Consider the following 17,108-nt stretch of genomic DNA (forward strand, 5'->3'; position numbering starts at 1 on the left):
CTTGACATGTGCCCTCTAACGTTCCGGTAGGCCAGTCGCCCTATATCTTTGACTTGCACACACACACAATTTCGATGGCTCTCTTCATCGATCTCGCACCCACCCACTTGATCCTCTCTTCGACTCTATCAATAGCTATGACCGCTCCCTCTCTTCTCATGGATTTCTCGACCCTCTATGTATGATATGGATAGGCCTCCATTTCACACACATTGCATGCAAAATTTTGTTTGAGATGTCATCGACACATATTCCCACAAATAATTCACGAAATCAACCCCCACCCCAAAACAAAAAACACTCACGAACGCGGTTTGTATCTATCACACACGCCCACGTAGGTGGGGGACGTGCACGAAGAGAAGATGTGCATGCACGGCGCACGTACTCCCGTCTCTTTCCCAACCACACCCGCGCGGGTACACGGTGGAGCTCATTTCTGTATGAAAAAGGCAGCCCACGTGGTAATTTGGCACGTGTACTGGTTGTCCACTTGGTGGAGGGAGGATCATCTACCACGGGTGAAGAAACAAATTGCGACTTGACGTGTTATGTTAAAAAAAGAGGCAAACCATGTGGGGCCTACCTTAGAGGCAAGGCTCTATACACTGGAGTACTTTTGATGTGTCCCGTCAACTCGCAGAATGAGGAGAAGCTTGCTTAGTACGCCGTCTCCCCCGCCCACGGGCGCGGTGGCTCATAGGATGAGGTGAAGCTTGCTCCGCCTTACGCCCGCTCCCTCGCCCATGCGCGCGGTGGCTCGTAGGACGAGGAGAAAAATTTACTACTCCCTCCATTTACTCCTCGTCCCTACTACCTTGGTTATAGAGATTATATCATATTGTTTGGAATATATATGTCCTTTAGTAGATTTCAATATGAACTACTAGTACATACTCCAAACACTGATGTATATAGACGTATTTTAGAGTGTAGATTCACTCATTTTGCTCCGTATGTAGCACTCTCCCTCGCCCCTCGACCCTTGCCCACGTGGTGGACGTGCAGCAATTCATTCGGTCTCATATAGCCAGAACGATATATACTGCACTACCATTATTGCTCGACTTCCCGAAGAGGCGAAGAGCCAATTGCAAGGTTAATATTTTGGAGATGCCAAGCGCAAGGTTATAGGAGAACGAGTAGTAGGTGCCGCGTCATTTACAAATAAAGTTTTTTTCTTCAGTGGCACGTACGCAATATGATAGGTTCATATGGAGAGAAAAGGAAACCGCTCCACTATATACATAGTCAGGACGGGCCAGCCTACACGGTTGCTTGCTGGGGTTGCTCTATTCACACTCTCTCGTACAAAATGACTGTGGCCACATCTCTAACATCCCGGCGGATCACGTCCGCTTGTGGAAGGGGTGTGGATGCTTAGTGTAGATGCGGTGGCCGTCGCCGACGGCGAAAACCCACTGTCGGCACGTCCCGATCAGGGGTCCCCGCCGTTCTCTCTCACAAAGCTGGTGAGGTTGCCTTCGTCCCTCGCTCACTGCCACGACGTGGGTAGTTGCCGCATCCCGCCGCCCTCCTCAAGGTTGAGCTACGTCCCTTAGGTACAACTCCCTTTACAGCCGGCTTGCACCACTGCTCCAGCTGCCCACATCACTCCCTGTGGATATTCCTATACTTCTTTGCCCCGCACATACCTCTACTGGCTTCTACGTACTGTATTTGTGATGAGTTTATGTCTCATCAACTAGTCCCAGTAATCTTATTCTAATCACGCTTCTTCAATTTCTTTGCCACAGGGATGCTCATGTCGATTTTGGTGAAACTGCACAAAATGATCCGATGGTCAAAAGGTTGCAAACTTCATTTATTAGGAAGCTTGAACGTTGCCAGCAAATTGAAGCCTGGTCAGGGTTCACGGTTCAAGGGCTAGGGACTGCATGGATCGTTTTTTCTTTAGCTGCCTCTGTTCCAAAATAAGTGTCAACTTTAGTAGTAGTACAACTTTGTACTAAAGTTTGCACAAAGTTGAGACAATTATTTTGGAATGGAGGGAGTACATATTTGCTATGATCTGTCAATCATTGAGATGCAATAGCATGCATGTTAGTCTCCTTTGTATTTGATGAAATGTTGCAACGGGCAACCTTGGACGCAAGATACATGTAACAGAAGCTGGAAGCTTCATAGCATTGTATAAATTTATCTCGCTGATAAATTACAGTACGTACTATACTAGTACTTCCTCCGTTCCTAAATATAAGTCTTTGTAGAGATTTCACCATGAACCACATGCGGATGTATATAGATGCATTTTAAGTGTAGATACATTCATTTTGTTCCGTATGTAGTGGAATCTCTACAAAGACTTATCTACTAGTAATAGCTAGCCCCCACTACTAGGAATTCTCTATCCTCTCCTTGAGCCACATCATCAAAATTGATGTAGCCGTTAGATGAAGTAAATCAGTCCATAATAGCCGTCTGATCTAGACGTTGAGAGGCTCCGCACTAAGCCACATGCAAGCATGCAGAAATACTGTGGCACATGCATGTGAGTGGGTTTTAAATCACATCAACATGTCTGCATGCAAGCATGCACCGGTAGCATGCATGTAAGTGAGTTTTCAAGTCCCATTAACATGTCAAAAAGAAAAATATAATCCCATTACACAGTAGGAGTTGGCTGATCTTTTTTCCTTACGTGGGATGATCTAAATGATGATGGGAGTTTATTTAGTTTGGCTACCACATTTGTCATGCGGTTATAGAGTTTTTTTAGTTCTATGAAATCGATAATTTTGCGCAGAGAGATATACCGCTGTTCCGCGGCAACTTGCGGGGACTCATCTAGTAATATTTAGGAACGGAGGGAGTACTATGTAAAGAGTTAGGTGTCGCACGGTGATAGTGTGAGGTGGGCCATGTAATCACTGAGCCTGCGTGTTTTCACTGCTCTTGCACGCCTCCGCTGTAAGAATGGAGAAAATTGTAGTCTAGTAGTAGTACCTCCTTTCGCCGAAAGCGTGGGACAACCAGCAGCCCTACCACCTCAGTAATACAGACCAATGAGCCGTCAAATCACATAGACCCAGCAGTAAGTTGGACGGACGAACCAACCATCACTCTTGCGCCATTGAGAGGTCGTGTCCGCTCTGCCCGGGCATGAATGCGGCACCGATTCTTTGGAGCGGCGCTCACCGTTTCGGGCGGGAAGCGCGCGCAGGCGATGGAGGGGCTTTGGGTGGGCCAGGCTGGTCAGGAGCGGGCGTGGCAGCTGTCCGCATGTCCCTACCGGACATGCCCGGAAACGAGAGGATGCACCGGCTCTCGCGGCTAAAATTGTACACTACACAACATCTCTCTGTAGGAGTAGGTCGATCTATCGCTCTCTCTAACACACACATGCTGTTAAACACACACACACACACACACACGCACACACGCACGCACACGCACGCACCTTGGTCCCGTTGCACCTTCTAACCTGACTTATTACACCTAGACGGAGGGAGTAGTAAGTATACGAGATACGGTGGCACACTGACTTAAGTCGAATACAAGTGCCCAAAATTTGTGTGCATGTTATAATAAGGATTCACTTAAAATAGTACGTGAGCGAACAGAGGGATCAATTGGACAGTGTTCCCGAGCAGTAGCGAGATGTGTGAGGTAAGATACACCGCTGGCGCTTTTAATTTTTCTTATTAATTTGTTTGTTTCACCCTCTGACTGGTGGGACCCAACGTACTACGTGGAGAGAGGTAAGGTGACTAAGGCTGCATTATTTCTGCACCACTGTGGATAGTCTTACCACCAAAGCCACATGACACGATTATGATTGAAATCCCAATGACTCCCACACACACAAAAAAACACGGCATGCTTGTCACACGAATGCAGGAATGTATAAAAGGTTATTTCCCTCTCGTTGAACATAACGGGAGGGTTGTGTAGCTGGTTAGCCTGTTCGCTCATCAAACTTGAGGTCTCGGGTTCGATAACTACACTTGAGCATAATTTGTGCCAGGAGGATTCTTTGACTGGTCAAAATGTTTTCTAGGGTTTGCACGCTTCACACTCTCTCTCCAGTATATATATACACGCTGGAGCCTCAGCGCTTGTAGTTGCTCTCTTCACACTCTCTCGCCCTCTCCCGCTGGAGCCTCAGCGCTTGTAGTTGCTCTCTTCACACTCTCTCGCCCTCTCCAGATCTAAACAAGACTTCGTTGGCCTCTCTCTCCCCTCACTGCTGCTCAAAGAGCCGGCAGGATCCGTCCGCCGGGAAGGGAAGGAGGCTTAACGCTGTCGCCGTCGGCGAGGGACTACCGGCGCAGCTGTTCACTTTCCACCCAGCGGCGGCGCGGGAGGGCCTCCGACCCCTTCTTCTTCGCCGCCGTCCCGTCGCCCACCGAACCACGCCCCAAGAACCTTAAGGTATAATTTACTTACTCCACATGCATTGCTCTAGCTGCATGTATACCATGAATCTAGGACGTGGTTCAAAGAGGAAAGGAGTGGGGGAAAGTAGTGGGAAAAGTTGTATATAGCATGAATCTAGGACGTGGTTCAAAGAGGAAATGAAGGGGGAAAGTTGTATAGCATGAATCTAGGACGTGGTTCAAAGAGGAAAGGAATGGGGGAAAGTAGTGGGGAAAGTTGTATCGCATAAATCTAGGACGTGGTTCAAAGAGGAAAGGAAGGGGCGAAAGTACTAGTTCAAAAAGGAAAGGAAGGGACAAGGCTGTAGAGTTTGAGCAGGACTAGATTTGCTGCGCTCACATAGGGAAAGGTGTCTAAAGATAACAAAACTGGGACCAACACAAATATGCTCCTTGGTTGTTTGTTCTTTGTTGCAACAGACTGTGCATGACCACAGTACATCGGTAGATGCACATGGTGCTGGTGCGTCCACTGTCCCGTGCAACTCATTAGCTGTTGTTAATCTAAGGCCCTGTTTGGTTAAAAACTCCCTAGTCCCTACCTGCTTGGTTCCAGGGACTAAACATGGACTAGAGGTTATTAAATGACATGCTAAAAGACCATGTTACCCCTAGTAATGAACTAATAGAGACAAGGTGCGATGCGTGGCAGGGGCAACTGTTGGAAAAAGTCCCAAAAAGACTCCCTCGGGGTCTTCTTTCTTTAGTCCCAAATGCCCACTTTTAGTCCCTAAAAGTCCCTCCTGTTTGGTTTAGATGGGACTGACACGGAGTTTTTTTAGTCCCTACACCAAAATGTCCCTGTAAACAAACACCCTCTAATAATGCCGCTGGAAAATTGATGCAATGCCACAGTTAAAAGCAAATTACATGTTTAACGAATTTTATTGTTAATATAATCTCTATGTTAATATTAATCAATGCCACCGTTTGAGAAATGCTACTGTCTTGCTTTCTTTCCCATTTAGATAAGGTAGATGCTTCTTTTTGTTGGCTTCTGTGTCATCCACCGTTATTGACCACTAATTGTTTCCTTTGCACCTCTGTGTAAACAGGGTTATCTACTTCACCTCGTTGCCATTGTGACCTTTTGTTGCACTGCACAAAACACTTTTGTTTTAAGAGTGTTTTGTGCAGTTCAACCAAAATGTCACACCGACAACGTTGCTTGATTGCTTGATCTTAGTGGAACTGCACAAGAGGAGATCTTACTTCCTATCCGTTAAGGCGAATTTGGTTCAGATCTTCTTCTTGTGAGTTGTTTGAATTCCGCATCATGAGAGGTCAGTACTAGCCTTCTTTCACATGATTCTGCAGTGTGCTTTCATATGTTGTGCTACTTGTACGATAATGTTGCTTGATTTTAGTGAACTGCACAAATGGAGACAAGACTTCCAATCTGTATGTGCACCGTAATATCCCATTGAGGTAAGATAAGGATATTTCACAACTGCTGGCCTGTATTTTGCCACTTTCATCAGAAAATTAAGTTTAGTACTATACTTGTGCTCCCTAATTGACATGCCAAATCTTACATTGAAGGCGAAGCTTGTCTGTTATTGAACCAAGTGATGAAGGGGAAGAACAAGCGGAAGAAAAACAAAAATCAACTCCCGGTGCTGTAATGAAGCACTGGAACTGTGATGACACAAGTAATGATATAGTTTTGCATCTTAATTTATTGCTATGGCTGGAACGAGCAATTGTTTTGCCACTGATTTGATGCCACTCTTAATGTAATATGTAATTATCTCTACTTGTGCAAACAGGGATCTTCTTTGAAGATACCATATATTTTAGTGGAACTGCACAAGAAGATGTTGGAAACATTAAACTAATCGAGGAGTATATAGTAAGCATGGCCACCACCGTAGATAGCAACAGATGGTTCCGGAGAAGTGCTTCATCTGTATGCTCTACACAATAAGCCTCCTGACAAAGGTTGGTACTCGCCCACTGATTTCATCCATATGATTGAGCTTTGTCATCTCTATTGGTGTTGTGCTACTGTTTAGATACTGTCATGAAAAAGTGGTATTGTCCTTGAGAAGTGCTTCATCTGTGCTGTTTTAAATATTTCCTTTCCTTTTTTTCGAGCAAACAGGGATGCTAGCATTTAGTAGTCCTCTTGTCTTTGCACAACAGGATCATCTTCCTCTGAAGAAGAATATGGAGTACGTGAAGTGACTAGTTCCGATTATGCCAGGATGAAGAAGCCCTGTCTATCTTCTCATCAGAAGGAGCAGTTGAAGGATGGTTACATTACTCCCCACAAGACCAAACTAACTTCAGCTCAGAAGGACTGACAAATCTCCATTTTTTTGCTGTGATGCGCGAGTACAATGTTGTTCTAGGATTCTTTCTGGTGAGTTCCATTTTTCTAAAAGTGTGCTCTACATGGACCATGTATGTGCCTGTTGAAACTGTCAATTCATAGTACAGTTTGCTTTATACTAATCACTTTTTTGTATTTGTGCAAACAGGGGTGCTCAGCTTGATTTCAATGGGAACTGCACAAAATGTTCATGAATACATCGAATCATTCATTTCCACCACAAGAAAGGAGGTGCCGATAAGTTCAAGGCGTTGCAACATATAAGGGCGAAATCATACAAGCTACGCGCGAATTTGGTTGATTTTGGTGGAACTGCACAAAAAGAACAGCTGGTTTATTTAGCACGAGGTGCCATGTCAATGTCCGAACTGATGGCAAACCCTGCCCATTCCACAATCGTAGGCATTTGATATTTTGGAATGGGACAACCTTGTCAAATTTTGCTCATTGATTTTAGCAAGACATGCGTTTGATATTTTCGAATGGGACGCCCTTTGCTGTCAGCAGCGTCGATCAATTTTTTCTTTATTCTTTAGTTGTGAAGTAAATATTGCCTCTGACATGTGAGTCGCTGAGATGCATAATCATCGATTGTTTTGAATGTTCTCTATGAATTGCCAGGCCTGTGTGTTTGATTGCAATGTACAGAAACGCTAAAAAGCTGCTCAAACTCTTTGTACTCCTTCTGTTCCTTTTTACTTCGCACATTGTGAAAGTGCATACTTTTTTGTATAAGATTGGTCAAAGTAGAGATACTTTGACTGCAGACAAAACTTGTATGCACGACTAGAAAGGACCGGAGGGAGTACATGTGAAACTGCTGCAAACGAGGTGATCACCCTGGGAATAATGCTAGTACGTATTGTTTTGCATGTTCATCCAATGCCAGTGATACAGGAATTCGAACTAATCGAAATAAATTCATTCATACACGGTCGGATTTCATATAAACATGCCGGATTTCATTACATTTCATACATTCTTCAACTAAAAAGGGGTGCGCTGGAGGTATAATTAATTAACCGAAGCTACCCACCTGTGTCCCGCTGAGCCGAACAGAAGCTTCAGTGACTTAACTGCAGGTGCAGTTGCGTAACTGACATGTGGCCTGTTGGGCCCATGTGTCAGTTAGCCAACTGCACCAGCAGTTAAGTAGAAGCAGCGTTCTTCTCCAACGCAGCTCTCCGACTCCACGTCGCCGCCAAGAAGCTAACCGGCCGTCAATGGTCAACCCGCCTAGCTTGGCTTCAACCGGAGGGTAGCAGCGGTGGCCTTACTTGGACCCGAGCGGCGGCGACCTACCGTGTTCTACTCTTCCTCGTTTTCTGTGTGGCGCGGCCTCGTTGGCAGCGGGGCGGGGCCTCGGCGGAGCCGGCAATGTCCTCTATCTCGTTGCCGGCGGGTGGCGCCTCAGCGGAGCGGTGGAAATCCTCCCCCACGTTGCCGGCAGGGTGGGGCCTCGGTTGAGCCGGCGATGTCCTCTGCCTCATTGTTGGCGGGGCGGGGCCTCGGCGGAGCCGGCGGTGTCCTCTGCCTCGTTGTTGGCGCCGCGGGGCCTCAGCGAAGCAGGGCCTCGTCGATGCCAGCGGAGCGGGGACTCATCGGAGCCGGCATTGTCCTCTGCCTCATCCTCGGTCTCGCCAAACAGCGCCTCGCCTGCTTCATCGCCCTCTTTGCTAGCCTCTTTGTAGGCGGCCGCAGCCTCCGCCACCCGCATGCGGTACCGCCAGCGCTCGAGGCGGCCCTTGCGGGTGGAGCGGTACGAGTCGAGCAGCGCCTCCTGCTCCGCCCGCTCCGCAGCAATCTGCTCCTCCGCCTGCAGGTGCTCCTGGAGGAGATGGTGGTTGTAGGCGGCGTCGGCCTGCGCCTCCCGGAACTGCTCCTCACGCATCTGCCTCACCGTGTCCATATATTGGGCACGGGCCTCGCCGATGGTCATGGTGCAATGCACCGGCGAGGATGGCGCGGAGGAGGGGGTTGGCGCCGGATCGTCGACTACCATGTTCTCCATTGGGACGTCGTCGTCCTCCGGCTGCCTGCCGGCCAGCCGGTCGGCAGCAATGGCTGCCATCTCCTTGTGGTCCGTCGTCCGCCCGTCCCGAAGAGCGCTGGAGCGCGAGGAAGCCATGGTGGGCAGTAGTGGTGTGGACAGGAGAAAGGGAACGGATGCGGATGACTGCGGCTATGGCCGGCGCAGCAGTTTATATAGCAATGGTGGGCGGGCGGAGGGACGGACGTGTGGCGCCGGAGTAGCCGCCTCGGCAACCGCGTATCATTAATGTGGGCGGCAGATGGACGGACGGACGGCACTTGTGTCGTTTGAAGGGGGACAATCGCCTGGACCGGGAAGCGGGGCGGGCGGCGCTGACTGTTTCGGGCGGAAAGCGCGCGCGGGGGAGGAGATGACTTTACTTGGAGAGGATGACAATGGGGACCCACCAGGTCCATAGCCTCACGTACGCAAGTGCCTCCTTATTATATATATATATATATATATATATATATATATATATATATAATTTATTTTGCTTCCTCCTGGTTTCCTGACATCACGGTCCCACACCATTGTCAACCTATGTAGTAGTCAATAAACGAGAGAATTGCACAAGAAGCGGCCGACAGCTGGGACCAAGCAACTCGAGCAGTATTTGTGTTTTTGAGGTGTGAGCACTGCAGAGTTTTTTGATGTTTAGCCCAGATATTAATTTTTCTCGTCTGAACAACAACGAAAACATCGCTACAGGTATTAACTGGGCGGGCTGTGTCCCGTCTAGCCCAGGCCAGATATCCAGCCCAGATATTAATTTTTTTAAGCTGAAAATGGCTAGCCCAGCTATACTTTTTTTTAGGAATACCCAGGCAAGGTCAAGTTGTTATTCTCCATCCCGCTGGGCTGCAAATCTTTCCTAGGAGGGATGCATTAGGCTTAACAAGAAAATGGGCTTTAAGAAATAATAAATGGGATGTAATTATAAAAACTGGGCAGTAACTATAAAAATATGCACCAAACAAGTGATTACTTTATAAAATATTATTTTTGGATATTGAAAATTTTACTTTCATTAATTGTTGCGAGCGCAATGTTTCCTTGGATTTTTACGTAATATAAATTTATATTGAAATTGTATTTAATCTGACTAGAAATTTCGGGATAAAAATATTTCGGATCCCATCAAAATGTGGGAAATTTTATTGAATTCTGTTTTGAACGGTTGGTTGAAATGGGCTGTACTTTTAACAAACTGTAAATGGGCTGTAGTAAATTCCATTAGAATTCAAAAATGGGCTACACATTCTTACAAATCTCAAATGGGCTATAAGTTCTCTGCCACACACTTCTGTCCTTACTAAGTTGACGCGTCCCCTAAAAAAACAGAGTTGACGCGTATGCAAGGCTTTGTCAACTTATAGTCAACACACGGTTCTAGCAGCAGTGGCCGTTGGATGTCCATCCAACGGATGCCGTGCTTCTTCTTCAATCTCGGATATTCTAGCTTCACCCGCCCAAAAAATGATTCCTCCCCCTGACATCTGGGGCGCACCGTTTCGGAAGCTGACCTGTGGGCCTACTAAGTTGACGTACCAAGGGCTTTGTCAACTTAGTCAATATAAACGATTCTAGCTGCAGTGACCGTACGATGTCCATCCAACGGCCGTCGTGCTTCTTCAACCTCTGGTCTTCTTGCTCCAGCCGCCCAAAGCAGCGCCGGTCGTGCCGCCTGCTCCTGCCTCCCGTGGCCGGCTGTGCTGCCGCGGAGGCCTCACCGCCCCCTACTACTCCCACCGCTGGCCAGGCCATCCCTCCACTCACCCACACCCCCTGTTATTCTGCGGCGACGGCAGCGCAGCCGAACCAGTGAACCCTCGGACTCCTCTCCGCGTGTGCATCCACTGCCGCGTCTTCCCCGGCTCCGCGTCGTCCCCTTCCTAGGCCTCGCCGTCGTCCACCGCCCTGGTGCTCCCGGCGCGGCGTGGTCAACGTGGTCAAGGAACGACTTCCATCGGACGTGGACTGTACGTGGAGAGGCTGACAGCTGGGTCCACGGCAGCCGCAAGGAAGTGCCTCCTTATTACGCGCAAAATAATTATTCCTCCACCTGACAGCGGGGACCCACCGGACGGGCCACCGTATTTCGCGAAAAAAATGATTCGCCCCCTAACTACTGGGACCCACGAGCTACATCTTCGCACGCAAGGAAGCGCGTCCGAAAAAAAAACGATTCACCCCCCTGACTGCTGGGACCCACCAGCTACATCTTCGCACGCAAGGAAGTGCGTCCGAAAAAAAACGATTCGCCCCCGACTGCTGGGACCCACCAGCTACACCTTCGCACGCAAGGAAGTGCGTCCGGGCAAAAAAAACGATTCGCCCCCCTGACTGCTGGGACCCACCAGCTACACCTTCGCACGCAAGGAAGTGCGTCTAGGCAAAAAAACAAAACGATTCGCCCCCCTGACTGCTGGGAACCACCAGCTACATCTTCGCAGGCAAGGAAGTGCCTGACAGTCGGGACCCACCTGGTCGAAGCGTACGTAGCGTTGTCATTCTGGTCGCGAATGTGTACGTACATACTGGTCGATGTAGAGGCGCGCACGTGTCGTAGTAGAGGCGCGCACGTAGCATGTACACGTACGTACAGCGGCTAGGGTGCAAGAAAGAAAATACGGCCACGTATGTGTACATATGGGCAGGGTCTCGAAATCCTACTCGCGCATACGTATGGCTAGGGCTCGTGTACATGGCTGGGTCGGAACGGAGAAACAGCGTCGTCGTCGTGTTCATGGGGAGGCAACGGAATGCGTCGTGTTCATGGGGAGGCAACGGAATGCGTCGTATTCATGGGGAGGCAACGGAATGCGTCGTGTTCATCCGGAGGCAACGGAATGCGTCGTGTTCATCGGGAGGCAACGGAACGCGTGGGAGCCAACCGGCTGGGTCGGAACGGAATGCGTGGTCGTGTTCATCGGGAGGGCTTGGAAGGAACAAGCGATGGAAACGAGGCCTGGCGTACCACAGAATGGAGGAAACGGACCTCCTACGTTCGGAACGAGGTCCTGTTGATTGGGAGGGGTGTGGCGTACCGCAAAACGGAGGAAACGGACCTCCTACGGTCGAAATGGGGGTCCTGTTGATCGGGAGGGGTGTGGCGTACCGCAAAACGGATGAAACGGACCTCCTACGGTCGAAACAGGGGTCCTGTTGATCGGGAGGGGTATGGCGTACCGCAAAACGGACGAAACGGACCTCCTACGGTCGAAACGGGGGTCCTGTTGATCGGGAGGGGTATTGCGTACCGCAAAACGGACGAAACGGACCTCCTACGGTCGAAACGGGGGTCCTGTTGATCGGGACGGGTGTGGCGTACCGCAAAACGGACGAAACGGACCTCCTACAGTCGAAACGGGGGTCCTGTTCATCGGGAGGGTGTGGCGTACCGCAAAACGGGACTCCACGGGATACTATTCATCTCCACCGTCGACCTCCTCAAGCCTCCACGGGCTACCGTCGACCTCCTCCAGCCTCCACGGGCTCCTGTTCATCCGGCCTCCACCGCGCGCTACTCCACCGGCTACTGTTCAACCACCCCTCCACGGGCACCCCTCCACCGCCTACTGTTCATACAACCCTCCACACCACGGGGTCCTGTTCAACCACCCCTCCACGGGCACCCCTCCACCGTCTACTGTTCATCCAGCCCTCCACCACACCATGGGGTACTGTTCATCCAGAGGCAACACCACTGCTCACTGTTCATCCAACCCCCCCCCCCCGCAACGCTCACTGTTCATCCAATTGATCGGCTTCAGTTAGCAGCAGTAGCGAAGGAATCAATCGATCGGGTTCAGTTAACAGCCATCGATCAATCGCTCGGGGTTCAGTAACGCGTAGCCTTTAGTGCAATCGCTCGGGTTCAGTTAGAGCCCAACGCCTCGCTCGCGTTCAGTTAGAGCCAACGCCTCGCACACACGCGCGTACGTGTACGAGAGAAATGCGCATCGCTCGGCCCCCGACCTCCCACCGTAACCGGGAACTCCCCGAAGTTTTCCTCCCCTCGCTTATACCATGGTTTTTTCCGTCATGGACGGCCCAAAGAATGTCATGCAGCCGCGTCTCCGGCCCGCCCAGGATGAAAAGCCCATTTTCTGTCATGATTTTTTGTCATAGAAGTAGGAGCCCACCACATCTATGATGATACCGGGTTTTGTCACAATTATCGTCATAGAAGTGTCATATGTATGACAGAAAAATTCGTTCGGCCCAAAATGTCACGGATGTGTCTTTTTTTTGTAGTGCTACCACACATTGGGTTCTGGTAACTCGACCCCTCTCGACTTATTAACCGACCTGGTCTCTGTCCAGGAGTCGCAAATAGTTTCTGGTGTTTGTAGGTAGTGTTAGTAGTCTGCCAAGTGGCAGCCGGCCAGGTGGGCTTGGGACAGACTAGGCACAAGTGGCACGGTGTACCAAGCGTAGATCCATCTGGCGAGGTGGGCTTGGGAACCCTGCACACATCGTTTGGGGCCGTGAGTGAAACCCCGGCCGGATCTCCTTGCGGATGGAACCCGAATAGGCGATGAACCTGGACTAGAGTCTTGTGTGGTTAGTTAGGTCATGGCCGACACCCTTGCCAGGCTTCCGCTTGAAGGTTGCCGAGATACATGACATGTACATGGCGGTAAGTGGCGAGAGCGTCTGTGAAGAAGTACACCCCTGCAGGGTTAACATGATCTATTCGAATAGCCGGGTCCGCGATTATGGACTTGTTGGATGCTTACGTGGTACATAGACAACTTGAAGTGGATACTCTAAAATGCTTAAGATAAGTGTGAGTGCTATGGATGGCTTCTCGTAGTGAGACGGGAATGAATCCATAGTGGTGTATTGAGGTGGTGATTAGTGGACTCGTGTGCGCCACCTCAAAAGAGTTACTAGCAGTCGTAGTTCAAGATAGCCACCGAGTCAAAGTTGGCTTGCTGCAACTAAACCCCACACTGCCTTCTTGATACTAATGCATGTATGATAGGATCTAATGTAAGTCTTGCTGAGTACCTTTGTACTCACGTTGCTTTATTTATGTTTTTGCAGATGAGACTTCTGTCTCAGTAGTAGTGCTGCATGGACTTCGACGACTAGCTTGTTACCTCAGCTACGATCTTGTACCCTTGGGAGGGTCTTGTAGATAGTCATGCTTCTCAGCCTTTTTCTTTTGTAGTTGTCTGTACTCAGACATGTAATGCTTCCGCTCATTGCTTGTATGCTCTGGATGGGTCATGTGACCCATGTTTGTATTTAATGCTATGTGGCTCTTCTGGGCCTTTATCTATATGAGTTTGCGTTATGTTGTGATGCCATGTTGTACAGCACATACTTGCATGTTATGCGTACGTGTAACGTGTATTGCTGTGTGTGGGATCTGACAACCTAGTTGTCTATCCTTGGTAGCCTCTCTTATGGGGAAATGTAATCTAGTGCTTCCACCGAGCCATGGTAGTCCGCTACAGCCCGGTTTACCGGAGTCCTGCTAGCCCAGCACTACTGTTCCGGAACACATAGACTGGCCGGCATGTGATTCACTTCGTTCCTGTGTCTGTCCCTTCGGGGAAATGTCACGCGGTGACATCTGGAGTCCTGCCTAGCCTCCTACAGCCCGGGTTCCCGAAGTCCTATTAGCCCTGTTGCTACAGCCCGGATTCACACGCTGCTGACCGACATGCTCAATGTTGTTTCATGTATGCCTGTCCCCGTAAGTTAGTGCCACTTTGGGTTCACGACTAGTCATGTCGGCCCGGGTTCTCTGTCATATGGATGCTAGCGACACTATCATATACGTGAGCCAAAAGGGGCAAACGGTCCCAGGCCATGGTAAGGCGACACCGTGGGAATACCGTGCGTGAGGCCGCAAAGTGATATGACGTGTTACCGGCTAGATCGGTGTGACTTAGAATTGGGGTCCTGACAGCTTTGGTATCAGAGCCTAACTGCCTGTAGGATTTCCAAGCCAACCTGATCGAAGTTGAGTCTAGAAATTCTTTAGTTATATAAGGGAATTGATTATGGAAGGGAACGTAAGGCTCTTTTTACTCCTTTTACCTCATGCCTTCTGATCTGAGTCATCCTATCTTTCCTACGGGGTTAAGGAACTAAGCTTTCCCTTCTGTCTATCAGGATCACGAGTTACTACTACGTAGTCTCTTAGGATTGGTTGATCAGAGTCATATCCCAGTTCGAGTACCTCCGGTGTAGCCTGTTTAGTAATATCTCAGAACCTTGAGTGATGATGTTGAGTATGGTGTTACCCCGTCTTTTGCAGAATGTCTCATTTTGAGCATTTTACTGCCGTTATGCTGCCAGAATTGTCCTAAGAGTTCGAGAGATACTAATTTCCTTGTGCTACGTGTTGCATCCTATAGTTGTTGTTGACCTCGTCCTTGGTTCCGCTTCTCAGGATGTCGTCAGTTAACCGAAGTTCTGTTGCTCGTTGCCTGAACCACGGAGGTGGTAGGGATGAGGAGGATCCTCCCGACCCGCCTTCATTGGCAGAGTTTATGTTAGAGATAGAGAGGAACAAGCATGAGTCTAACCGCTTGTTAGCACGTATCGAGGAGAACACCGCACCCCAGTGCAAAGAGTCAGCGGCCATCTATGATTTCATTGGTCTGAAACCACCTACCTTCCATCATTCCATTGAACCACTCGATGCAGATGACTGGCTCCGTAGTATCACACATAAGCTACGTTCTGCGAACGTAGCTGAAGGTGACAAGGTCACCTATGCTTCATATCACCTGGAAGGTCCTGCTAGTCTTTGGTGACAGAACTATGAGGCTATGCTTCCAGCTGGCCAGATACCTACCTGGAGAGATTTCACTGATGCTTTTCGCGAGCATCACATTCCTCAGGCTCTCATTGACCGCAAGAGAGAAGAGTTCTGTAGTTTCACCCAGAGTAAGATGGCTGTTGATGCTTACAGTAGAGAGTTTGAGAACCTCGCCCGTTATGCTACAGAGGAGGTGTCCACGGATGCCAAGAAGCAGGCTAGGTTCCGGAATGGTCTCAACCCCAAGTTGCGTCGTGATCTCCACTTACACCATTGCAATACATTCCAGGCTCTTGTGAACAAGGCCATTAATGCGGAGACAGCTCAGCTCACTTACGAGGAGTCTCGTAAGCACACCCGTGATTTGGTTTCTTCCTCCGGTTCTAGTTCTCAGAAGCGCCGGATTTGGGTTCCGAACTCTGCTCTTCCACCCGGCTACACACCGACGCCATCTTATGTGGCACCTCTCCCAGTTCAGCAGTATGCTCCACCCAGGCCTATTGGTAGACCGCTTGCCAATGCGGGTCCACGTCCTACCTCCAAGATTTGTTACAAATGTGGAGAGCCAGACCACATTGCCCATATTTGCACTCAGACCAGTGTTGCTCCATCCCAGCCCGAGAAGTCTGTTGGCCGTGGTAGTAAGCCATCACGCAAGATGGTCAGTGCCAAGTCAGCTCCCACTGAACATGGATGTGTGCATCACGTCTCAGCTAAAGACGCTCATGATGATCCAGATGTCGTTCTTGGTACACTCCTTGTAAACTATCATCCAACATCGGTTCTGTTCGATACTGGGGCGTCTCATTCCTTCATTTCTGAAAGTTATGCCCGCTTGCACGACATGTCATTTTGTGATATGCCCTCCCCACTACTCATTCAAACTCCTGGATCCAAATGGCAAACTTCTAGGATAAGTTATGGCAATGAAATGCATGTTGATAGACTGGTATTCCTATCCTCCTTGATATCTCTTAAGTCTTCAGATATTAACATCTTCTTGGGTATGGACTGGATGAAAGCTCATTATGCCAGGATTGATTGTTACACCAGGTCTGTTCAGCTCACACACCCCTCTGGCAAGATAGTCACTGTCTCCACCAGAATTGCAAGGCGTCAGCTTTATTCTCCGAATGCCAGCCCTCTTCCAGACCTGAAGATATCCCGGTAGTCCGTGACTTTTCGGATGTCTTTCCTGAGGAACTGCCAGGTATTCCACCTGACAGGGATGTAGAGTTTCTCATAGATCTTATCCCAGGAACCGCCCCAATTTCTTGGAGACCTTCCAAGATGCCACCCTTAGAGCTAGCCGAGCTAAAGAAACAACTCGATGAGTCCTTGCAAAAGGGTTTCATCCGTCCTAGTTCTTCTCCTTGGGCTTGCCCCGTCCTCTTCGTCAAGAAGAAGGATGACACGGACCGGATAGTTGTAGATTATCGTCCCGCTAATTTGGTCACAATAAAGAACAAGTATCCGCTCCCCAGGATCAATGACCTGTATGATCAGCTCGCTGGATCCTCAGTCTTTTCCAAGATGGATTTGAGGTTAGGCTAC

The sequence above is a fragment of the Triticum aestivum genome, chromosome 4D, assembly GCF_018294505.1.
Source record: "Triticum aestivum cultivar Chinese Spring chromosome 4D, IWGSC CS RefSeq v2.1, whole genome shotgun sequence".
Lineage (NCBI taxonomy): Eukaryota > Viridiplantae > Streptophyta > Magnoliopsida > Poales > Poaceae > Triticum > Triticum aestivum.